The 25,396-nt window shown below is 38.2% G+C and overlaps 1 protein-coding gene and 1 pseudogene across 4 annotated transcripts in view; one reads left to right on the forward strand and one right to left on the reverse strand.

Annotated features, from left to right (window-relative positions):
• The window catches only part of Kat6a (lysine acetyltransferase 6A), a 118,940-nt gene that overhangs the window by 24,912 nt on the left and 68,632 nt on the right, over positions 1-25,396 (forward strand). The window lies entirely within an intron of this gene.
• Positions 14,224-14,476, reverse strand: LOC138822996 (mitochondrial import receptor subunit TOM6 homolog pseudogene; annotated as a pseudogene).

Here is a 25,396-nt window from a genome sequence, read left to right on the forward strand (position 1 = left end):
CCCTGAGCTTTTGTGCTGAAGTTGAGCACTCTACCAATTGAGCCACAGCACTATTTCTGGTATTTTCGGGATTAATTGGAGATAAGAATGTCATGGATTTTCCTGACTGGGCTGGCTTCCAACCTTGATCCTAAGATCTCAGCCTTCTGAGTAGTTAGGATTACTCATTCTGCACTCATCTTTTAAGCCTCCTTGATTTATCTACTACTACTTCTCTGCATTGGTGAGATAGCTCTTGAGATTTCTTTTGATTTTTATTTTAATTAAAACATTTTTTTTACTGTCTGCCTCAGCATCTGTATGCTGTAAATAATGAGCGCATGTGCCACCATATATATATATATATATATATATATTTTTTTTTTTAACAAAGAAACATTCTCGAGGTATATTAGGTATACTAATTCTATGACATTTTATAAGATGCAAAGTCTCATTGTGTTTCCCAGGTTGGCTTAGAACTGCTATGTATGCTGGGGTAGCCTCAAACTTGACTTCCTGCTTTAGCTAGCCAAGTGCTAGTATTACAGGTGCACTACCATGCTCAGCTCTACTTAATCTTTGATTAATGGTCTTGGCTTTTAAGTTCTTTTCTCTTCTTCTTCTTCTTCTTCTTCTTCTTCTTCTTCTTCTTCTTCCTTCTTCCTTCTTCCTTCTTCTTCTTCTTCTTCTTCTTCTTCTTCTTCTTCTTCTTCTTCTTCTTCTTCTTCTTCTTCTTCTCCTTCTCCTTCTCCTTCTCCTTCTCCTCCTCCTCCTTCTCCTCCTCCTCCTTCTCCTTCTCCTTCTTCTCCTCCTTCTTCTCCTCCTCCTCCTCCTCCCCCTCCCCCTCCCCCTCCCCTCCCCCTCCCCCTCCCCCTCCCCCTCCCCCTCCCCCTCCCCCTCCCCCTCCTCCTCCTCCTCCTCCTCCTCCTCCTCCTCCTTCTCCTTCTTCTTTTTGTCATGGGGATTGAACTCTGGGCCTGGGTGCTGTCCCTCAGCTCTTCAGCTCAAGGCTAGCGTTCTGCCACTTGAGCCATGGTACCACTTCTGGTTTTCTGGTGGTTTTTATTGGAGATAAGAGTCTCATGGACTTAACTGCCTGGGCTGGCTTTAACCATGATCCTCAGATCTCAGCCTCCTGAGTAGCTAGGATTACAAGCGTGAGCCACCAGTGCCCAGCCTTCGCTTTTTAATTTTTATATTTTCTACTTCTAATACTAATTTTAAACAATAAGGAAAAGAATGTTGTGTTTCTCATGTTGCCTTCTTGGTACCTCGTTTTTGAGTATGTGTTCAGGGAACAGAGGATTTCAAGACATAATAAGCTTAACAAGCAGTGCCTGTTCAGAATTCACATAAATACATTAAAAAGATTTTGGAATTCCCACCTTTACACTTGTGCAACTTTGTTGAGTTTTTCAGGTGCAGGGTAATACAACCACTATCTCTCATTAATTTCTGTCCTTAAGAGTTTCTTAGGAAGTACAGCCCTTCTGCTTTTTCTGGTGCTCTAATGTCTTTTTGGAACTTGGCCCTTTCATGGGTTTATTGGGAATTAAGTCTGTGTACATGTCTGCATATGCAGTATAACATCAGAACAGAACTAGTCTATTTCAATTGGAGAATCCTATCTCTAGGGTCTTTCTATATCCTTGAAGAAACTTATTTGCTAATTTTAGATTCCTGTGTGAACAGCAGACTTGACATTTTGAATAATTGGAGTAGGATATTACAGGAGAGATAATACTACTCTTCACTGACAAGAGAAAAATATTCCTTGTAAAAGGTAAATTGATGTTCATCTCAATTGCTTATGGCATTGAAAGGAATAAAAAGATAATAAAAATATGATTGAATCAAAATGATTTAAAAACTTGAGACTCTAGAACGTATTTACTTAGCCTTTAAATAACCCATTCTCTGCTGAAAGAATACATGTAACAAGTTGAAATGTACCTTTAAAATTGTACAAGAGATTGTGGTTTGGCATAAAACCTTTCTAGATCTAAAAATTTGTAAGCACCTTGAAGGTTAAGTCTTCAGTCTCTTTCATATTTTCTTACTGCCTACAGCCATATACTATTTTATAAGTGAGAGTAATTTGTGTTTGGAATTTAAGGCAAGAAAGACTGCATATTAAATTAAAGAACACCTTCTATGTGTGTGACATGTAATCATTTTGGGATTTGCTATTAAATACTACTATGGCATTAGGAAAGTTACGTCTGGTTTATCTGACCTCCTGGCTTCCTCTTACTGCATTCTCCCTGTTTCGATTCGTATTGGCTATAGACTTTAGTACTGCTTAGTCTAGCATAGGGTGGCTGGTCCTGGGGCTTGAACTGAGGGCTTGAGAGGGCTTGAGTACTGTCCCTGAGCTTTTTTGCTTAAGGCTAGTAGTCTACCATATGAAGCACAGGTCATCCATTTCTGGCTTTTTTGTGGTTAATTGGAGAGAGGCTCATGTATTTACCACCTGGGCTGACTTTGAACTACAATACTAAAATCTCAGCCTCCTGAGTAGCTAGGATTACGGGTGGGAACCATGGACACCTGGCTTAGAATTCTTTTTAGTGCAGAAGGGACATTGATGTTCTGGCTCTGACCTGTCTGGACAGGTTTAACTGGGATTTGAGATCTTCGAATACTATTGGTAGAACATTTTAGCTTATTCTATTATTCTCTTCATTGCTTTACTATCTCACTTCATAAATAGTTATCCAATTTAATGTATAGTATCTAGAAGCTTAAAGATGAAGAATAGTTAAATTATTAACAGTGATTAGCCATTTGAACCTAAATTTATAATCTAACCTAATCCTTGACATGTAAACAAATAACTACATGTACTTGCTGCTCTAGTTTCTGCTTCAGTTCCCATTTCTTTGTATATGAGATTTTTTTTTTTTGCTAATTGTGTAGCACCTTTTAAATTTTTAAATTTTTTATTGTTTTTGTAAAGGTAATGTACAAAAGGGTTATAGTTATATAAGTTAGGTAAAGAGTACATTTATTTTTGGACAGTCACATGTTTCTATACTTGCCTAGTTTTTTGTCCCGTCCCTACCCACAAGTTGTATACCATTTTCAACAGTGTCTTGTATACCATTTTCACAGCGGCATTTGTTCACCCATTATCCCTTTATTTCTGTGCTTCCCTTACCCTACCATGAACAAACAAGACAAAAAGAAAAGTAAAAACAACAAAGAACAAAACCTCTTGTTTCCTTTGGATCTTCCTTTAAAAAAAGACCTAGTAATCGAGTGTTGATAGTTCATACCTATAATCTTAGCTACACAGGAGGCTGAGATCTGAAGATCAAAGTTTTTTTTTTTTAATTGTATTTTATTTTATTTGAGAACATACTGTACAGAGGGGCTACAATTACATGGGCAGGATAATGCATACACTGAAGATCAAAGTTTTTTTTTTTTTTTTTTTTTTTGTCGGCCGTGGGGCTTGAACTCTGGGCCTGGGCGCTGTCCCTCAGCTCTTCAGCTCAAGGCGAGCGCTCTACCACTTGAGCTACAGCGCCACTTCCGGTTTTCTGGTGGTTTATTGGAGATAGGAGTCTCACGGTCTCTCCTGCCCGGGCTGGCTTTGAACCGCGATCCTCAGATCTCAGCCTCCTGAGTAGCTAGGATTACAGGCGTGAGCCACCAGCGCCCGGCTTGAAGATCAAAGTTTTAAGCCAGCCCAGGCAGACAAATTCAAGAGACTCCTATCTCTTATTAACCAGGAAAAAAAAAAGCCAGAACAAGGAAGCAGAGCCCTTGTGGTAGAGCGCCAGCTGTGTGTGAAAAAGTTCAGTTAGAACATGAGGCTGTGAGTTCCAGTACTGGCACCAAAAGACAAAAAAAAAAATCTGTTTACCTTTTCCCTTTACTCCTTGTGTTACTGTGATTACTTCATTGATCATGTCATATATTATATTGGAGGAATATTTGTAATTTAATTTTACACACATGTATATTTAAAACTTAGTTTGAGACATTTTGTATGTGTCTTTAAAAAAGAGCTTAACTCCTAATCCCCCCCCCCCCCCCCCCCCCCCCCCCCCCGCCAATTTACTTTATTGTTGTTTTAGAGGTGATACACAGTGGGGTTACCTTTCCATACTTCAGTTAAGTACATTTTATTTCACATAGTGTCATCTGTTCCTTCATTTTCTCCCATTTCCTCCCTCCCATCTCCACCTACAAGTTGCACTTTCATCAATGTCCAGTGTGCTCCGCTGCTGCACTTTTTCACCCTTTATCCTCTGATTCTGTGCCCTCCCAAGCCTTCCCACAGATGTGCAAGAGAATATACCATATATAAGATAAAGAATACAGAGTTATCAGATAGAGAAAAAATAATTTAAGAAAAAAGTCCTTTGTTTCCATATCTTTGGAGTTTCAGTATGTGCATTATTTTATATACATATGAAGAGGTACCTTTGTGATTTTCTCCTAAGACTATATCCTCTGACTATCCTCTTTTTTGGTCTCTCTGTATATGTGTATCTAGAATTTTGTGTATTTTGTCATGTCCCATTGTGTTTTAGATCTAACTTATTGCATATCAGGGAGAACATATGTTGCTTGTCTCTCTGATCTTGCTTATCTCACTTAACATGATTTGTTCTACAAATGACATTATTTTATTCTTTCTAATGGCTGTGTAAAATTCCATCGTATATAGGTATCACATTTTTTGGATCCACTGATTATTTTGGCAATCTGGATTGTTTCCATATCTTGGCTATTGTGAATAGTGCAGCCATGAACATGGATGTGCAGGTGTCCTTATCATATTCTGGCTCATGATGTTCAGGGTAGATGCCTAGAGTGGTATGGCTAGGTTGTAGGGAAAGTCTATATTTGGTTTTTTGAGGAATCTCCAGACTGCTTTCCAGAGTGGTTGTACTAGTTTACATTCCCACCAGCAGTGCAGTAGGGTTCCTTTTCCCCCACATCCCTGCCAGCATTTGTCATTGTCAGAATTCAAAATGTTGGCCAATCTAACTGGGTAAGATGACATATCAGAGTTGTTTTGATTTGCATTTCCTTGATGGTCAGGGCTAATGAGCATTTTCTCATGTGTTTCTTTGCTATTCTTCCATCTTCTTCTGGGGAGTCTCCTCTTATTTGCCCATTTAGCAGTTGGTGTATTAAGTTTGGGAGGGGTTAGTTTCTTGAGCTTTTTGTATATATTGGATATTAGGCCTTTGTCTGAGGTATTGCCAGTAAATCCCAATTGGTTGGCTGTCTTTCTAGTTTAGTAACTATGTTCTTAGCTGTGCAGAAACTTTTTATTTTTATTATTTTTATTTATTTTTTATTTTTATTTTTATTGTGAAAATACAGTACAGAGGGGTTACAATTACATGGGCAAGATAATGAGTACATTTCTTATCAAGCATTGTAGCCTCCTCCTTTGTTTCCCCTTCTCATCCCTTCCCATCCTCCCCCCGCCCCCCCCACCCCCAAAACTTTTTTTAAATGTAGTTTCCCCACTTGTCAAATCTCTCTCCTATGTGCTGTGCCCCTAGGACTATATTCAGGAAGTTCCTGCCTGTATCTAGAAGTTGTAATGTCTCTCTTACTCTCTTGCAATAGTTTCAGAGAGAGTTTTGAGATTTTTGATCCATTTTTAGTTGATGTTGGTGCATAGTGACAACTAGGGATCCACTTTTAATAACTCTTAATCTTAAGCTAAAAATTGGTCAATTTCACTAGTATGTTGTCTTTAATTGATTTTTCTATGCCTTTTGGCTAACATGGGTATAATGGTGATTGTAAATGGTGAGCAATAGCCAATTACAGAAGCAGAAATTGATTTGCTTTGTATTGCATATGGGACAATATGGAATAATTTTGGAAAATTAAATATAGCAAGAGACTATAATAGCATATGGGAAATTCATTTTTTTCACATATCATATCTAATATAGTAGCAAGACTTTTTTTTTCTCCTGGAGCAGAGCTTGACAGATTATGATCTCCAGACTAACCTTACTCTCCACTTCTTTTTGTGTAGTTCATGAGCCATGCATATAATGTTTTTAGTGGTTGAAAATCACCCATTTGTGGAAATAATAAAAACATTATATATATGAAAATAATAGATGTTACTGCTAATAAAATAAAATTTTATCTTTTTTTTTTCTTTTGTCGGTTGTGGGGCTTAATCTCTGGGCCTGAGTGCTGTCCCTCAACTCTTCAGCTCAAGGCGAGCACTCTACCACTTCAGCCATAGCTCCACTTCCGGTTTTCTGAGTGGTTCATTGGAGATAAGAGTCTCATGGAGGGGCTGGGAAGGTGGATCAGTGGTAGAGCACTTGCCTTGCATGCCTGAGGCCCTGGGATCGATTCCTCAGCACCACATGAGCAAAAAGAAAAAAGCTGGAAGTGGCACTGTGGCTCAAGTGGTAGAGCACTAGCCTTGAGCTAAAGAGCTGAGGGACAGCGCTCATGCCCAGAGTTCAAGTCCCATCACTGACAAAAAAACAAACAAATATTTCTGCTCAACTTGATTGTTACAGAAAGAAAACAGACATTAGCAATATGAGAACAAATGGATTTTGTTGTGTTCCAATAAAATTTGATTTTACAGCCAATTAACAGGCTAGATATATCCTGTAGTTTTCTGATTCCTACTCTAGATAAATTGAAATCCTCCCAAACCTTTTCCTCACATGTACGTATGTTTCTTTTTAATTTTTTAATTTAAAATTTTTTTATTGTAAAGAGGGGTTACAATTACATGAGTAGATAATGAGTTCATTTCCTATCAAGCATCGTTACCCCCTACTATCCCTTTCCTCCCTTCCTCCCCAATTCCTCCCTCCACCCCCACCCCCAATAGTTCTTTTTCCTCTGCTATCTCTACTAGCCATTACTGACTTCTGTTTTCTTAGGTACACCCTTACCTATCCTTGCTTGCTTCTCCATCCATCTACCCACACCTACCCACATAATTCAGGACCATGAAGTATGCCTCCATCTCTGTTTTTTTTTTTTTTTTTTTGGTGGTTACTTTTGAGAGTCTCATGAACTTTTCTGAGCTAGCCTTTTAGCCATAACTTCTGCTTTCGGCCTTCTGAGTATCTAAGATTACAGGTGTGAGACCTGGTGCCTGGCTCTACCTCTGAGTTTTGTATGTACTTTTTTCTTATAGTGGGAAAACTTTACCTCAAGATAGTCATTATATTTTGAGTACCTACTATGTATTGCCATTAGCTCTTGGATATGTCAGTGTGCAAAATACAACAAATGTAGCTCACATTTCTATGTATGTTCAGACAGAAAAAAGAAACAAAAGCTAAATTTGTGTATATGCTAGATATATGCAATAAACAAAAACAGCAGAGGAACTTCCATGGATAAGATGACACGTGTAGAGTTCCAAGGATCTCCAAAGTAAATATTTTGCTTGGCTTGTTTATCTCATTTTCTTTTCCTGACTATCCTGTATAAAATGTAGTTCCGTGGTCGTATCTTAAACTCCTTATTGATATTTCTGTATCTATTACCTACTACTGTCTGATGAATTATATGTCATGTTTATTTTTGTCTGCATCTTCTCACTATTCTGTAACTCCCAGGAGACTTTAAAAAAATAATCATTTTTTTTTTGTTGGCATTGGAGTTTAAATGCAGGACTTTATGCTTCTAGGCTGGTGAGATTCTGAGCTACATCTCCAACCCTGCTTTTCATTATTTATTTTTAGGATAGGGTCTTGCTTCTTGCCCAGCAAGTGCCTACCCTTTAGACTTCCTGTCTTCGTGGGCTAACAGGCATGTTGGGATCACAGGTGCATGCCACCATGTCCAGCTGCTCTCTGTGGAGATGGTCTGACAGATTTTTTTCTGTTCTGTCTTGTCTGGTATGCCCAATCTCTGCCTTCTACGTAGCTTGAGATAACATACTATTGCTCCTAGCTATGGATTTAAGGAGAGGTCTTATATTAACTTTTTTGTCTGTGTTTTTTATTTTTTTTTTGGTCGGTCGTGGGGCTTGAACTCTGGGCTTGGGCGCTGTCCCTCCGCTCTTCAGCTCAAGGCGAGTGCTCTACCACTTGAGCTACAGCGCCACTTCCGGTTTTCTGGTGGTTTATTGGAGATAGGAGTCTCACGGTCTCTCCTGCCCGGGCTGGCTTTGAACCGCGATCCTCAGATCTCAGCCTCCTGAGTAGCTAGGATTACAGGCGTGAGCCACCAGCGCCCGGCTGTCTGTGTTGTTTTTGACTTGCCATTTCTCCTTTATCACCCTCAGAAGTAGCTAGGTTTGCAAGTGTGAGCCCATGGTACCAGGCTTATTTTCTTTTATGAATTGCTCCAATCTTCTTGCTTTTGCTTCCCAAGTATTGTACTTACTGGTGTACCACTATGCCTAGATAAGAGGACTTTTTTTTTTTTGGAAGATTCCTGCGTTTTCCTCTTACATGTGGTGATTTGATAAACTGTAGATTTTTTTTTCTGTACCAGTGGGAAGTAAATTTTGAAGAGGAGGCTCAGTATAATAAGTATAATTTAAAATGATTTGGTTTTTGCTTAGCCCTAATGGGTACTTATTTCTGGTTAGGAAGATAGCTCTAAAGAAAATACAATACTGAGGAATGGTTGAATAGGAAAGAGAATAGAAAAACCATTGACTATACAGTCAGTGACATAGATGTTTAATTTCCAAATGACTGTAAGGAGGCTTACTCCCAAATTCCTCCCTCAGCTGTCAGCTGTAGTGCCTTCTCCCAATTCAGTTATCCTTAAAATGATGGATTGGGTACAGAGGTTAGGAAAGCAGAGCCAGCTCTTAGGCCAAATCCTTCAAAGGCCTATTTTCATGTGGCCATTAAGCAAGTTTCATGTTTTTAAAGTTACAAAAAAAACCAGCAAAGAATATGCTGTGAGTAATACTAATCTCAAGTGGCCTGGAAAGTGTAAAATATTTTATTTTCTGACTCTACAGAAAGAAGCTCTGACTTCGATACTTCCTAGTTGCTTCCATGGTAGAAAGACACTTCTTTGTGATTGTCATCATGAGTGATTGTCATTTCATCCATTTGCTTTTTTTTTTTTTTTTCCAGTTGTGGGGATTGAACTCTGGGCCTGGGTGCTGTCCCTCAGCTCTTTAGCTCAAGGCTAGCACTCTACCACTTGAGCCACAGCACCACTTCTGGCTTTTTCTGCTTATGTGGTGCTGAGGAATTGAACCCAGGGCCTCATGCATTCAAGGCAAGCACTCTACCACCGAGCCACCTTCCCAGCCCTGCTTTTTTTTTTTTTAATTTTTTAAAGAGGTTGAATTAAGACATTGAAAGATAGTAACTTCTTGGGGTTGCTTAGCTTTTTAGGTATAAATTCCGAGTGTCTTGATCTTTTTTCCTCCCTTTCTTCCCTTACCTCCCTCCTCTCCCCTTCCTGTCCTGGCTGGCTTTGAATCCTCAGCTCTTGGCCTTCTTGAGTAGCTAGGATTACCAGCAGTATAGGTGGTTTGTAATGATGAAGTGAAACTATGCTTATAAACTACTGGTATGTAGTTATGTGTACAACAGATTACACTATTTAATCTGTGAGTTAACAAACAGATGTCTGGTGCATTGGATTTTCTCCCATTACCCCACCCCCCCCCTGTTTTTTTTGGTCGGTTGTGGGGCTTGAACTTTGGGCCTGAGTGCTGTTGCTCAGCTCTTCAGCTCAAGGCTAGCACTCTACCACTTGAGCTACAGCGCCACTTGTGTTTTTTTGGTGGTTTTTATTGGAGAGAAGAGTTTCTCAGACTTTATTGCCCAGGCTGGCTTTGAACTGCTATCCTCAGATCTCAACCTCTGAGTAGCTAGGATTACAGGCGTGTTTACCTTTTTTGATGGGGTGGGAGTTTGTAATTTAATGCGTCTCTGGCATCTAGAGTTGAATTCCAGACTTCTTTTGTAGCTTTCATGAGAGTCAGATCCATTTCATCAATACTGTACTCCATTGTTTATTTAGTTAATTTTGAAACATTTTACGGTGGACTATTGTGTTCTAAATTGTGAACTCATTTACAGAAAACATTTAAACAGAATTGAGTTGTGGGTTGAGAATCACTGTTGAAAAAAGTTAGAAGGAAAATATATTTGGTTGTGTTCTATGCATTGCTAATGACTTCAGTTTGTAGGGGATATGAAAGAAAAATCGAGAAGGAAAGAAGAGAAAGAACACTCATGTGAATGAATGCAATATTATAAATTAGTCTTTCTTTTGTGTATATGTTGATAAAATGTTGTAAAGTTATTAAATTGCTAAGAATGTCATTTATCATGAATTATATGGAGGCAACTCTATTAAAGAGACTGAGACCTGTTGTTGTGGAGAATGAGATAGAAGCAGGAGGATTGCAAATCTCAGGCTAGCTTGGGATATGTAGCAAGACCCTCTCTTAAGGGAAGTAGAAAGATAAAACAGAAAGATTAGGTATGCCATTTTACTTTTCAAAACTTTCTCCCACTCTTTGTTTATATATAAAGAGCTGTTAAATAAGTAGCATGGACAGTTTTGAAAGTTACAAAAGAACTAACAACTTTGGTGAAGATAGTAGCAGACTCCTGTGTAGTGGGTAAATGTACTTGAATAAAGGAGTTACAATGCACCCTGGGTGCATGAACTTTTTTTTTTTTAATTAGAAAATGACAGAAGTACTTTCCTCTATAATGGATATACTGATTTGCTTATTTATGTGTGCATATAGTGACATTATTTTCTGTGTATAGATTAATGAATTTTGACACATGTGAAGGGTTGGGTTTTTACTGTCATAAGATATAGAAAGGCTCCACTATACATTCCAAAACGTTCCCTTAGGCTCTTTTCTCTCCTCCTACCACAACTCTGGCAAACCACTGAGCTTTTTATCCTCCTCATGTTTTCCCAGACTGCCATACAAATGCAATCATAATTAACCTTCTGAGTTTAGTTTCTTTTATTTAATATGATGTATTTACAGTTCATTCATGCTGTTGTGACTGTCAATAGATTGTTCCTTTTTATTGTTGAATAGTATTTTATTATAAGGATGTACCATAGTTTATTTGTCTATTGAGGGGGTATTTGAATTCAGTTTGGTGATTACAAATAAGACAGCTGTAAACATGCATGTTCAGGTTTTTGGGTGAACATCGTATGTTGGTTTCCTCTAACTGCTGTAACAAATATTTAAACCATATGGCATTTGTTCTTTTACTCTTCAGTAGACGGAAGTCTGAAAGCAGAATTACTAGATCAAAATCAAGGTGTTGGCAGGACACTTCCTCTGCAGGTTTTTCTAGCACCTTGTGGTTTCTGGCATTCTTTGGCCTGTGGCTACCATCCTTTGTGCAGTGTCTCTCAGTCTCTTGAAGGATACTTAAAATGTCATTTAGTTCCCCTCTGTCTAGTTTAATGTGTCTCTGTGTCTTGAAGGTTGTTTACAATGTTGTTTAGTTTCCATTTGTCTAGTTTAGAATAATCTCTCATTCTCAACGTTTGATCATATCTTGGAAGAACCAGTAACTGTCATTTTTGGCTTCCACAGATTAGGACTTGGTATCTTTGGGAACCATTATTCAACTTACTCCAATAGGCTTTCATTTTACTTGAATAAATACCCAGAGAAGGGTATTACTGAGTTATGTGTTTTAAGAGTATGTTTAAAGGCAATTTAAGTTTTGTGTGAAAGCACTACATTTTTTCTATAATGAATGCACAGTTTGCATTGTTGTGACATAACAAGAGTTTAATTTGCTATGCATTCTCTTTGCACTGTGTATATAGTTTGAATCCAATAAAAATATAAAATCTGAAATTCTTCAAAATCTGAAATATTTTGTATACTAACAGGATGATACAAGTGAAAAATTCTACCTCTGACTTCCTGCAAGAGGTTGTAGTCATGATGCAGGCACATTTAAAATTAGCTTTAGGCATAGGTTGCATAGGACACATAAATATGTGTAGAATCAATCTCATCCCCAAGATATTTAGTTACATATAGGTAGATATTTTCAAATCCTAAATATTTGAACTCTACAACATTTCTGGTCTGAAGCATTTGGACATGTGATACTCAATCTGTGATGTTATATCAAGTAACTCTGAAGAGCTGGATGTGTAGGCATACATTTATAATTCCAATAATGAGATAGAGATCCTTTGGCAAGATGCAGGTTCAAGGCCAACTCTGTCTGAACCTGGGCAAAAAGCTAGCAGCCCTCAAGTGGTAAATTACTTGCCAAATAAGAGCAAGGCTCTGAATTTAAATTTTGATACTACTACAAAAGAGAAAGACTGTTCTTTATTATTTTATTTTAATTGTTCTTATAAAGGTGATGCACAATTACCTAAGTCCAAGTAATGAGTACATTTCTTTTTGGACAGTGTTACCTTTTCCCTTGCTTGCTCTGTTTTCCCCTTCTGTCCCCCCCCCCCCCCAAGACCCTTCTAATAGGTTCGTAACAATGGTATTTCATTGTAATTTTAATTTCTATTTCCTTAATGATTAATTCTATGGAGTATCTTTTCATATATTTCTGTCTTCTGTAGTAAAGTGAGTGTTCAAATATTTTGCTTATTTTTATATTGTTATTTTGTCTTCATTTAGCTTGTTCATTTAAAATTTCTTTCACTACTGCCCCCAAAAGAAGTTTTCATTGGACCCAAAGGAATTAGGAAGATCTTTATTTTTTGTAATCCTTGATATGTTTCACATTTCTTTGCTACAAGCTTGTTTCATTTTTGTTTAAAAATGAGATATATGAGTTTTATTTGAATGGCTTTTGATAGATTTGTTCAGTAAAGGAAATAAAATCTGAATTGCCATGAGTGAATTGTAGAGGTCTGAAAAGCTTAAGTAAGAATGGTGATTTGTTAGTGCATATGACCAACCTGTAAGAAGTGGCAAAGATAGAACAACTGATTTTAGGATTAGACTACAGTTCCTTCTGCTCTCCTTCTTTCAAGATCCCTGTGGATGCCTGAAACCTTGGGCATGCTGTATTTTTTAATTTATCAATTAAGAACACATGAGGTTAGTAATAATAATTAAATAGAGCAATTATTACAGTATACTGTAAAATATTTATTTAAAACCTATTTTCTAGATTTTTTTGTGTAATATTCTTGGACTATAGCTGATTAAGAAAACACTGAAAATTAAGAAAGTGGAATTTCGGGTAAAGAGTGATTGCTGTGTTACTCAGATTCTCATTTTTCTGCTCTCTCTTTGAATTGATTACATTGACTCTCTTTGAATTGATTACATTGACTCTTGACTCCGACAAATTTTTTCAAATAATTGGGTTTGTAGTTGGTGGTCTATGTTAACAACTCTGGGATGGGGGTGGGGGGGAATCGATCTTTGCAAATCCAGCTCTGAAAATCCCTTGGGGAAGGATTATTTTTTTGGTTTGACATGGAGTCACATGCAGATCCTTAGGGTAGTCACTCTGGCTTATCTTAAATAAATGTTAACAAAACACAATCTTTCTCTCTTTAAAAACAATACAGTTTTAATAAATCACCCCTTTATCAAAGTCAGAAAACAAGGAGTCCACATTGATTATTCCTTCTGGATTGCCTCCCTCCCTCCCTCCCTCCCTCCCTCCCTCCCTCCCTCCCTCCCTCCCTCCCTCCCTCCCTCCCTTCCTCCCTTCCTCCCTTCCTCCCTTCCTTCCTTCCTTCCTTCCTTCCTTCCTTCCTTCCTTCCTTCCTTCCTTCCTTCCTTCCTTCCTTCCTTCCTTCCTTCCTTCCTTCCTGTCATTTTTCTGGGGTGGGAGTGGCATACATCTTTTATCCCAGCTACTTAGGAGGTGGAGGTTGGAAGGATTCAGGTTTAATACCAGCCCAGGAAAAAAGTTATGGAAACCCTATTTCAGCCAGTAAACTGGGACATGGTGATGTGCACTTGGAACACATATATAGGAGGATCACAGTGCAGGTCATCTTGGAAAAATGTGAGGCCCTACTTGAAAAATAACTAAAGCAAAAAGGGTTTATGATATGGCTCAAGTTATAGATCTTTCATCTAGCAAGTACAAGGCCCTAAGTTTAAACCATATACTATAGAAAAGAAAATAAAAAATCATTTTCTCTCCTATCTATATTATCTTGGTCATTAATTTGTAACCAGACAAGCTGTTTCTCTTCTCTTTTTTTTTTTTTTTTGCTTTTGCATTGTCTCTTGTATTTTGTGAATCGTTGATACAAATCACTAGCTGCTTCTCTCAGTCTCTAGAACTCCCAACGTAGAGAGGTGGTTAAATGCTTACCTACTTGGTTATACTCCTGGCTGAGGTGCCATTAGATCAATGTCACTCAAATTCCTGGCCAGCCAAACTCCCGCAGCAAATAGTCCCAAATTGAGGATCAAGTTCCTCCGAAAGTCATTCCTATCGGTGGCAAAGTGATAGACGCCCCGGAGCCAGTCTCCCACGTTGTCTGGAATCTCGGGGGCTTCATTTGCTGGGCCGGCTACGCTGGCCGCCACCCGGCTGGAAGCCATCACCCGACTCCGCTGTTTCTCTTCTTGAGACCTTTGTACATGTGGCATTTAACTGCTCTAGCCTTTGCAAGACTCCCTTCTTCTCATCAAGCATTAGGTCTCTGCTTAAATGTTACCTCTTAACTCCCCCTTAACTCGTATCTCTTTTTCAAGCTCCATTTACTCTACAGGCTACTTAACTGCAACTGAGTATTATCCATCACTTTACTTCTTTTTCCTGTTAGATTATAAATAAATGACATTATCTTATTTACTACTGTATCCTTAAACAGTATGGGGAATGTGGTAGGTATATTAAGTGGGTTTGAATGAATGAATTGGGAAAATGAATTTTTATCATTGGCTTAATCTGGAGTAATGCCCTTTTGGGGTATAGGTTGATGGATAGACAAACATAGTAGCCACTGTAATAGTCTCCAAGTTAACTGAAGATGTCATACATAGTGCTCTTTTTGTTTTTTAAAAATAATAGTGATTCTGGTATTGATCATTATATAGTCTTTGAAATGAAGTTATGTCTAAGAAGTGTAAATCAAAACTAACAATTTTTAATCCTTACTTAATAGCCAGTGAAGTCTAGTCTATTTTTCTGTAGTGTTTTAGCCAGTGACACGTTTGTGTGCCAGCATTAGCTGTGACATTCATTTTCATGTTGCTCTATTATATTTACCCTTTTCTAGCACTTGCCTTTTGACCTTTCCACTTACTGTTTTCTTAACCAGCTGTGAGAAATTTAAGATCAAGACAAATCTGGTATCAAGAATGGTTGGGCACATAGTAGACCACAGATGGTTTGTAAAACTGGCTGACAATCATTGCTAAGTTTCTGAAGGTTAGAATTATCATATAATTTGTCTTACAAACCAGGTCACCTCTAATATGAAAGGAAGAGCTAGGATAGCAGGTATAAATCCAGGCTGTCTTACATATAGTGTTATAACACCTTTTGTAAAGGTGATAAACAGAGGCATTGTAGAAAAAGGTGCTTTTGAGGTTGAGTGTTTGGGGTTTGGAAGAGGAAGCCAGCCAGAATTCTGGGTTTTCTTGAATCTTTTTTGAGGCAAGCCACTGTTTTTGATATTTCTGCCCTAATTTAATAATTCTAGTTGCCTTATAAGGTAAGGTTGAAACCATTGAATATGAGCCTCATTTGAGCTTTTTTAGTTTTTTTTTTCATACATAACTAGAACTGTGTTTTGATATATAGTTCACTTGGTGAGTATGTGGACTTAACGCTCTAAGCTTCTTAATTAGTTACGATAGTTAATCTTAATTAGTTACGATAGTTTTTGGAGGGTATGTGTGTGCCAGTACTGAGGAACTTGGCGTGGGCGCTGTCCTGAGTTTGTTTGCTCAAAGTTAGTGCTGTACCACTTGAGCCACAGCTCCACTTCTGGCCTTTTGCTGATTAATTGGCAATAAGAGTCTCATGGACTTTCCTGCCCAGGCTGGCTTTGAACCACAGTCCTCAGATCTCAGCTTCATAAGTTGCTAGGATTGTAGTTGTGAGCCACTGGTGACTTGCTAGTTATGCGTATTTTTGCACTAGTGTTGAAAGATTTCTCCTAGGTAGGTTTATATGTGCTTGCTGATTCATAGATAATAATACTTCACATTTTGAGCAGTATACATTTTGAGAGTAGATTAAAAAGATAAGGCTTTAAAGTTAAGCTGTGTGTGTGTGTGTGTGTGTGTGTGTGTGTGTGTGTGTGTGTGTGTGTGTGTGTGTGTGTGTGTGTGTGTGTGTGTGTGTGTGTGTGTTACTGGTGTTTTGAATTCAGGACCTTGCACTTGCTGGGGATGTACTCTACCTCTCAATATGCTCGTAGTATTATATAATCTTTTTATTAGTCTTTCTGGCTCTTTATTAATCAGTCATACTAAACTGAGGAGATATTTGAGGATAAATAGTACAGAATATACAAATGTGTTTCCTGTAACACTTCAGTGCTTAATATCTTGTTTTCCTTATCAGTAAAATGAGGATGAGATACTGACAGTATGGAGTTTGAATTAATTGATCTAAGTTCTAAAGTTAACAATTCAAATCCAAATAAGTATCTCAGAAATTTTGCTGTTTTTGAACTTTCTAAATTTACCCTCTCCTCCTCTAGATTGCAAACCCTGAAAACACAGTTTAGTGTCTCATGGAACTTGGTCCACACACTTAAGTTCTAACTATTAGATGCCAGTCACTGGCTTTCATTATTTGCTAATTTTTTTTATGATTACTTCTGTGATTATCCATTATGATTATCTTTAACTAGTTTTTTTTTGGCTCCTTGATAGTGGGAAACCCTATGATATATTTAAGAACTGAAAGAAAATTTTAAAATAATTTTATCATGTATTTTCATTTTATAAATGAATTGTAGACTATATTGAATAAATTAAAATAAATTGAGTAATAATTTGAGTAAGAGTAAAATGGCTTTTTAAAGATTAATTTTCTATTTTTTCTGTATTGTATTTGGTAATAGTAGCTTAATGTATCATGGGTTTGACAAATTCATTTATAGGAAACTAATAAACCTGACTGTAGATGAGTTATGAATTCAGATCTCTTAGTTTGATAATCCAGTTTTTATTTCAGTAGTGCTACTGTTGTATATATACACATGAATGCCCATATACATATACTCACAGATACAAAAATGCCAGAGCAGCAAACTTTCCTAGGTAGACAAAACTGTACTTTATATTTTCAGCAGTACTGATATTTAAACTCAGGGCTCTTGTTTTCTTAGATTGGCACTCTCCTACTGACTCATGCCTCTTGCCCTGCTTTTTGCTGATTATTTTGGATATAGAGTCTTTTGGACTTTTCTACCCAGGCTGGCTTCATATTGTGAGTAGCTAGCCTAGCTTAGCCTCCTGAGTAGCTAGGATTTTAGTGCTAGACACTGTCTAGCACCTTTTTTAGGGGCTAGCAGTTTTGGAGTTGAATGAACTTAGGGCCTCGTGGCTAGGCAGGTATTCTAACACTGAGCTATTTTACCAGGTTTTTTTGTGTTGGTTATTTTTTGAGATAGGTCTTGTTTTATGCAAAGGCTGGCCTGAACTGGATCCTCCTTTTTTGTACCAACATTTCCAGAATGACAGACACATACTAACACACCCAAGCATTGGTCTAGATGGAATCTTGAAACTTTTTTTTTTGCCAGGTTGGCATGAATCTCAGACTCCCAAGTAGGTAGGATTACAGGCTTGAGCCATTGTGTCTGGCTCTGAACTGTTCCTTAAAATTTATTTTGTTCCCCATAGTCCTTAGCAAAGTAGTAAATCTCTATTAGGTGTTTATAAGGTAAATGTTATTTGATAGGATACTCTTGATACTTAGAAACATTATTAGTTTGCTTCTTTGGTGGTATGTGCTTGTAGTTGGCCTGGCAGTCCAAGTAAGGAATTTTTTGCAGAAGTCATTTCCTTGTAGGACTGTAAACCGCTTTAGTTGTAGGCTTTTCTTTTTGCTGCAGTTGTTTTTTGGGTAGAATATGTGCATGTATCTATGTGGTACATGTGTGCATGCACATGCCTGCACACAAAGCAAAGTTGGGGAGAGAGAGCACACACTTGTGCTGGCAGGATTTCAGTTGGTGCAACACATTGGCTTTCTAGACATCTTTGTATAGTAACAGCATGTGCAGAAGGGCTGGCAGCCTGTGAAGCAGTTTTTTGCTCCACATGCCCCTCCTTTCAACCTCATTCCCTCTCTAGATCCGGTGACATTGCATAGAAAAATGTTCTGGCTAAGAAAACAGCAGAAGAAATTGAATGTCTGCCAAAAACTTGCAGCATGGAAACCAAGCTACTTGCTTCCTCCTTGCTTCCCTTCGTGTGTGTATGTGTGCGTGTGTGTGTGCGTGCGTTTGCGCGCGCACGTGCACATGCGCACGCACATGCACACACGCACGCATGCTTGCTTGTCAGTTTTCCTTTTCCTTGCTTGGCATTATGTCACTGTGTTCTCTACCCTTATCTTACTGTCTTTTCTTTTGAAGCTACTGTCCTCAGGCTTCAAACTTGTTAACCACGTAAGGTTTTATTTGTCCTGCTACAGAGGTAATATGGAAGATGAAATACCTTTAAGTCTGGTTTAATTTGATGCAATACTGACATAGTATAAGCTTGTGTGTGTGTGTGTGTGCCTGCGTAGAGAGAGAGAGAGAAGACAAAGTGCTCATAGTTGACCAAAATTATTAAATTGCTTTTCAAAAAAATATTTTTGATCTTTGGGAGGACATCTTCTCAAAGAATTTAAGATAGTTTAATAAAGTATTGAGTTTTAAAAATATTTGTAGTGGTTTTATTCATAATAACAACAAAATGTTCCTCAACTAGGAAGTGGATAAGTGAACTGCTGTCTATCCATACAACATAACGTTACTAGCAACCAAAGGGAACAGACTGGACATAGCCATTACTACAAATGGACCTCAGATGTATTGTTCTAACTGAAAGAGGCTAGCTAGACTCAAAAGATTGCCTGTACTGTATGATTTTTGTAATATGTGGAAGCATTGATACTTTTTTTGGGGGGGGGTCCAGTTGTGGGGCCTGAACTCTGGGCCTGGGCACTGTCCCTCAGCTCTTCAGTTCAAGGCTAGTGCTCTACCACTTGAGCCACAGCTCCACTTCTGGCTTTTTTCTTTTTGCTTATGTGGTGCTGAGGAATCGAACCCAGGGCCACATGCATGCAAGGCAAGCCCTCTCCCACTGAGCCACCTTCCCAGCCCTGCATTGATACTTTTGTGAGTATGCCATGGAGCACAAATACTTCACTGCCTTTAGCCTAGAAGATTATTAGTAAGATTGAGTATGTAAATTATAGAATGCCTTCAGTTTCAGAGATTAAAAATGATCTTTTTTTCTTTCTAAAGTTTGGTGATATGGCTTGAATCTAAGACTGAATAAACCTACAAGTTTGCCTATTAATGAAAGCTTTACATAGTTCTTTAGAAAAGTATGGAGAGATGTTACTTTTCTTCTTCTTCTGAATACTTTGGACTTATTGCAGTTTAAGAAAACATTATTTTAAGAAAACATTATTTTGAGTTACTTCATCTGACACCTTTAAATATAGTATTCTTATTTGTTCCTCAACATGTTCTGTCCTGACCACTTCTTAGTGGTCATGTCCTATTTTTGCAGCTAGATTGTTAGACCTAGCAGCAAGTAGCTAGTGTTTTTTTTAATGTATATTTTTTATTGTAAAGATACTGTATAGAGGGGTTACAGTAAGGTAATGAGTACATATCCTATATTGAGCATTGTGACCCCCTCCTTTGTTTTCCCCCTACTATCCCTTCCCTCACCACCTCCTTACCTCCTCAACTCCCAACCCCCCAATTTGTAAAGTTCATTTTCAACATAGTGTCTTGTACATCTCATTATTACAATGGGTCAACATACATCCTTATTTCAGCATTTTGTTATTTCCCTTCTCCTTTCCAATTAGAAAAAGGTATTTATAAGATGCAGGGCACTGGAATCAAATACAGTGAAAACAGGAGTTATGTTGTATGGGAAGAACATACAAAAGAAACAAAAAAAAATCACATAGTACATTAAAAACAACAGCAACAAAGATAAAACCTCTTGTGTCCCCTGGTGTTCATTTCCCTTAGCATTATCTTACATGGTCATATGTCCATAGCTTTTGACCTTTTCTGCTTGTCTGGTAAGGTTATCCTAGACATATACTAGTTATTGCAAATAAGGGAAACCATGGGACCTATGTTTCTTTGGGTCTGGCTTACTTCCTTTAATATGATTTTTTCCCAAGTCTTTCACTTTCCTAATAAATGGGGCAATGTCATTCTTTCTGATGGAAGCATAGAATTCGTGTGTGTGTGTGTGTGTGTGTGTGTGTGTGTGTGTGTGTGTGTGTGTGTGTGTGTGTGTGTGTGTGTGTGTGTGTGTGTGTGTGACATTTTCTCGATCCATTCATCTACTGAGGGGCATTTGGGTTGGTTCTGTATCTTGGCTATGGTGAATAATGCTGTGATAAACATAGTTGTGCTGGTATGTTTAGTATGGTCTTGTTTGTGATCCTTTGGGTAAGTGCCCAAAGTGGTATTGCTGGGTCATAGGGGAAATCTATGTGTAGTCTTTTGAGGAATCTTTATACTGCTTTCTAAGTGGTTGAACAAGTTTACACTCCCACCAACAATGCAGTAGGGTTTCCTTTTGGCCACATCCCTCCAGCATCTATTGTTATTAGAGTTCTTGATTATAGCCATTCTAACTGGGGTGAAGTGGAATCTCAATGTTGTTTGTTTTCATTTCTTATATGGCTAGAGAAGTTGAGCATTTCTTCATGTGTCTATTGGCCATTCTTTTTTTTTTTAATTGTGAAAATTCCATACAGAGGGGTTACAATTACATGGGCAATGGGCAAGGTAATGAGTTACATTTCTTATCAAGCATTGTTGCCTTCTCCTTTGTTTCCCCTTCCCTTCCCATCTTCCCCCACCCCCAAGTTGTAAGTTTGTTTTTCGACATAACAAATTGTACATTCTTCAGAGAAGTCTCTCTTTAAGTCTTTAGTCCACTTATTAATGGGGTTGTTGTTTCTTTGAGGATTTGTTGTGTTAATTTTTTGAGTTCTGTATATTTTAGATATGGGGCCCTTGTCTGTTGTATGGCTAGTGAAGATCTTTTCCCAATCCATGGGCTTTCTATTCATCTTGCTATTAAATCCTTTGCCATGTAGAAGCTCTGCAGTTTCATACAATCCCATTTGTCCAACCTTTCTTTGATTTGTTGTGTTTCTGGGTCTTTATTAAGAAAATTTTGGCCTGTGCCAAGGAGCCCTAGAGTTTCTCCTATTCTTTCCTATAATGTTTTCAGGGAGACGGTCTGCTTTGACCCTGAGGTCTTTGATCCATTTGGAGTTGATTCTGGTACAGGGTGATATATAAGGACCTAGCTTTAGTTTTCTACAGGTGTTTCACCTGTAGAAAACTACAGGTGTTTGCCAGCACCATTTACTGAAGAGGCTGTCTTTCTTCCATTCTATATTTTTAGCTCCCTTATCAAAGATTAAATGGCTATAGGTCTGTGGGTTCATTTCTGGGTTTTGGATTCTATTTCATTGGTCCTCAGGTCTGTTCTTGTGCCAGTACCAAACTGTTTTGATTACTATGGCTTTGTAGTAGAGTTTGAAATTTGGTATTGATATTGCTGTAGTACTATTGTTTCTTGCTAAGGATTGTTTTTGCTATTTGGAGTCTTTTATTGTTCCATATGAATTTTTGGGTTGCTTCTATTTCCTTGAAGAATGAGGTTGGGATATTGATAGTGGCCTTTGGCAGTATTGCCATTTTCATGATGTTAATCCTCCCAATCCAGGAGGTTTTTCCACTTCCTATTTTCTGCTTTGATTTCCTTTTTCAGGTTTTTAAAGTTTTCACTATAGAAGTCCTTCACTTCTTTGGTTAAGTTAACTCATAGATATTTCATTTTTTGTGGGACTATTACAAAAGTTGTTTTTCTGGTTTCAGCCACACTCTTCTCATTATTAGTGTACAGAAAAAAACATTGATTTTTAAGGGTTAATTTTATACCCTACTACTTTGCCAAAGTTTTGGATCAGCTTGAGTAACTTGGGAGTGGAGTCCATGGGGTTCTAAGTGGCTAGTTTTATTATATCTTTGTTTCTCTAGCACATAACTCAATGTCTTTATACATAATAAATATTATTGATAAAAGTATGTGGATGTTAACATTGAAAATGAGACTAACATGAGGTGAGCTCACTATATGATTAGGTTTCTGTTAGGGCTCATAGCAGTACCACATCCTCTATGTGACTTAAACAACAGAAATTTGTTTTCTCTGGGAGGGTAGACGTTCACACGAGGCTGCTGCCAGGTTTGTTCTCTGGTGCGGCTTCTCTACTTGTTGGCTACATTGCTGCTTTCTTGCTGTGTCTTCTCATGACTTTTTCTCTCTGCCTGTACACTTGGTTTCTACACTTCTAAACTCATTTAATTGAACACTGAAACAACACAGAGATAAACGTTTGAATCAGCTACTACCACTTTGGCTGAGAGGATAAGAAATATTTTTGTTTTTCAAAGGTTTGAGAAGTTGGGACTCAGGACATCCTTTCTCCCACCTAAAGAGGATGCATTGCCCTGCTGCTAGCAGTATTTAAGAAGAAATATTAGAAATTTAGTCCTGAGAAAACAGAAAGGAAACTGAGACCATACATGATTAGTTTTGCTAGGAAAAGGTAACACTGATAGGAATAGCAGATAGACCAGAAGGAACAAATTTGTTCTCTTGTCATCTTTACTTTCCAGTCTTCCTCTTGTGTTCCTTGATAATTGAGCTTAATGGAAAACTAGCCACCAGAGGAGAAGAATAGTACAGAATCTGAATCCAGCAGCATAAAACATACTACAGAAGGGTAAGCTTGGAGTTAAAGTTTCTAAGTTAGCTCAGCAAATATTGTCCTAATCCAGTCTGGCAGTATGTATCAAACCTCTTAGAAATGTAATTCTAGTTCAAGAAATATAAAATTCCAGGCATGGTAATATATGCCTGTAATCCTAGCATTTGAGAGGCTGAAGCAGGAGAATTGCAAGTTCAAGACCAGCCTGGACAACAGGGAATGAAGTACCCTCAAAACATTCAAAGAACTGGCTGGGAAAGTGGCTCAGTGGTAGAGTCTTGCAAGAGGCCCTGAGTTTGATTCCTCAGCACCACATAAACAGAAAAAGCCAGAAGTGGTGCTGTGGCTCAAGTAGTAGGGCACTAGCCTTGAGCTGAAGGGCTGAGGGACAGTGCCCAGGCCCAGAGATGTGGCCCCACAACTGACAAAAGCAAACAAACTAAAAAACACCCAAAGAAATGAGCAAACAAAAAATTCAAAAAGTGACTAAAGATGTAGGTATAAGGCTATTTGATTACAATAGTACACATATTACAAAAATGGCAGCTAGGCTTGTTACCTGTGGCTTTGCGCTTGTAATCCTACTTAGGAGGCTGAGATCTGAGGATCTGGATTGGAAACCAGCCTGGATAGGAAAGTCTGTGAGACTCTTATCTCCAATTAATCACCAGTAAACTGGAAGTGGTGTTGTAGCTCAAGTGTTAGAGAGCTAACCTTGAGCAAAAGAGCTCAGGGATAGTGCTAAGTCCTGAGTGCCAAGTCCCATGACTGACCAAAAAAACCCAGAACAACACACACACACACACACACACACACACACACCCCACAACCCTCCATCCCCCCCCCCCCGACTAATATGCAAGAAAAGAAGCAGTACAATGTTAAGTTGGAGAGTGCAAGCTCAAGAGCCAGCAGCCTGGGTTGGTTTTTTTGCGTGTAATTTTTAATTGAGATTAGGTGATTGCATAAATTTCACATATTTTACAGTATTGTAGAATAGTGATACTTAAAGTAACAAACACATTTTAACCTTCATAAGACAAATTGTCATTATCATGATCTATAAAGTTTATAAATTCTATAAGCTTGGACAATACAACTATTTCTTCTATATTTGGTGATAGTTGTTACATTTCTTTCCTTTTGCTTAGTGTAAGCTGTTCCCTCTTTCCCTCTCATTCCCTCCCTTCCATTGCTGCTTTTGAGTTGTTGAGTTCATTTTCCTCAATGTCCAGTGCAAACAACCTGGGTTTTTTTTTTTTGGGGGGGGGGGGGTCCGGTCGTGGGGCCTGAACTCTGGGCCTGGGCGCTGTCCCTCAGCTCTTCAGCTCAAGGCTAGCACTCTACCACTTGAGCCACAGCGCCACTTCCGGCTTTTTTCTTATGTGGTGCTGAGGAATAGAACCCAGGGCCTCATGCATGCAGGGCAAGCACTCTACCACTGAGCCACCTTCCCAGCCCCAACCTGGGTTTTATATAGGCTTTACTACTTAACTTTCTTAATGAATCTTCTGATCTTTCTGGGAATATTCTTTCCTATCTAAAAAGTGATCCTAATGGTTTTTACTCACAGGATAGTTGTGAGATCTGAAGGTTTTAATACCTGTAACACATTTGGAACATTTGTATTAAGTACTCAGTAAATGTTAGTTACTAAGGAGGAAGAGAAAATCAAAAGAGAATTTTGTCTTTCTATTAGCTAAAATTTTTTAATGCAAATGTCATAGTTTTATAATGAGGAAACATTTCTGTTAACACTAAAAATAAACAGAGAGTTAGTAAGTGTTCTTTGTTTACTTCTAGTAGACTTAGAACTGTAGAACTCTCTTTTGTGGGCGAAAAGTATATTCATTGCATTTAAATGCAGATGACACTGAGGCAGGTCAGCAGAACAAGTGAAAATACGGTGCTGGAAATCTAACTCAGTAGTAGAGCACAAGCTGTGAAGGAAAAAGCCAAGCAAAAGCACAAGGCCCTGAGTTTAAGCCTCCGTGTTAACACTAAAAAAAAAAAGTCACCTCCATACTTCTAGGAATTTGTCATTGGCTATCTCTTCCCATTTTCCAATCCTCTTTGATTCTTTCATACTATCTTAGTATGAGGTCGAAGTTATTTATTTTATTGGTATTGTAAGGGTGATATACAGAAGGGTTACAGTTACATAAGTCAGGGAAAGAGTACATTTCTTTTTCAACAGGGTCACTTCTTCCCTTGCTTTCTCCCAGTTCCCCCCCCCCCCCAACAGTTGTACTTGGTTACAGAGATGCTAATGTGAGATGGGAAAATAGTAAGACTTTACTCTTTTTAGCTACACTTAGGAATGTGTTATAGTTTACCCCTAAATCCTCTGCAGTAGAAATGGGTAAAGGATTGATTTGTTATTGCTGGGAAGAGTACTATTCTTTAAAGAAGGCAGGACAAGGGGGAACCAATGCAACAGTGATATACACATGACAATATGTTGGAAATGATCTGGACAACTTGGGGAGGGAAAGTAGGAGAAAATTGAGGGAAGAGGT

This window comes from Dipodomys merriami, unplaced genomic scaffold, assembly GCF_024711535.1.
Source record: "Dipodomys merriami isolate MVZ:Mamm:240054 unplaced genomic scaffold, mDipMer1.0.p SCAF_12, whole genome shotgun sequence".
NCBI lineage: Eukaryota > Metazoa > Chordata > Mammalia > Rodentia > Heteromyidae > Dipodomys > Dipodomys merriami.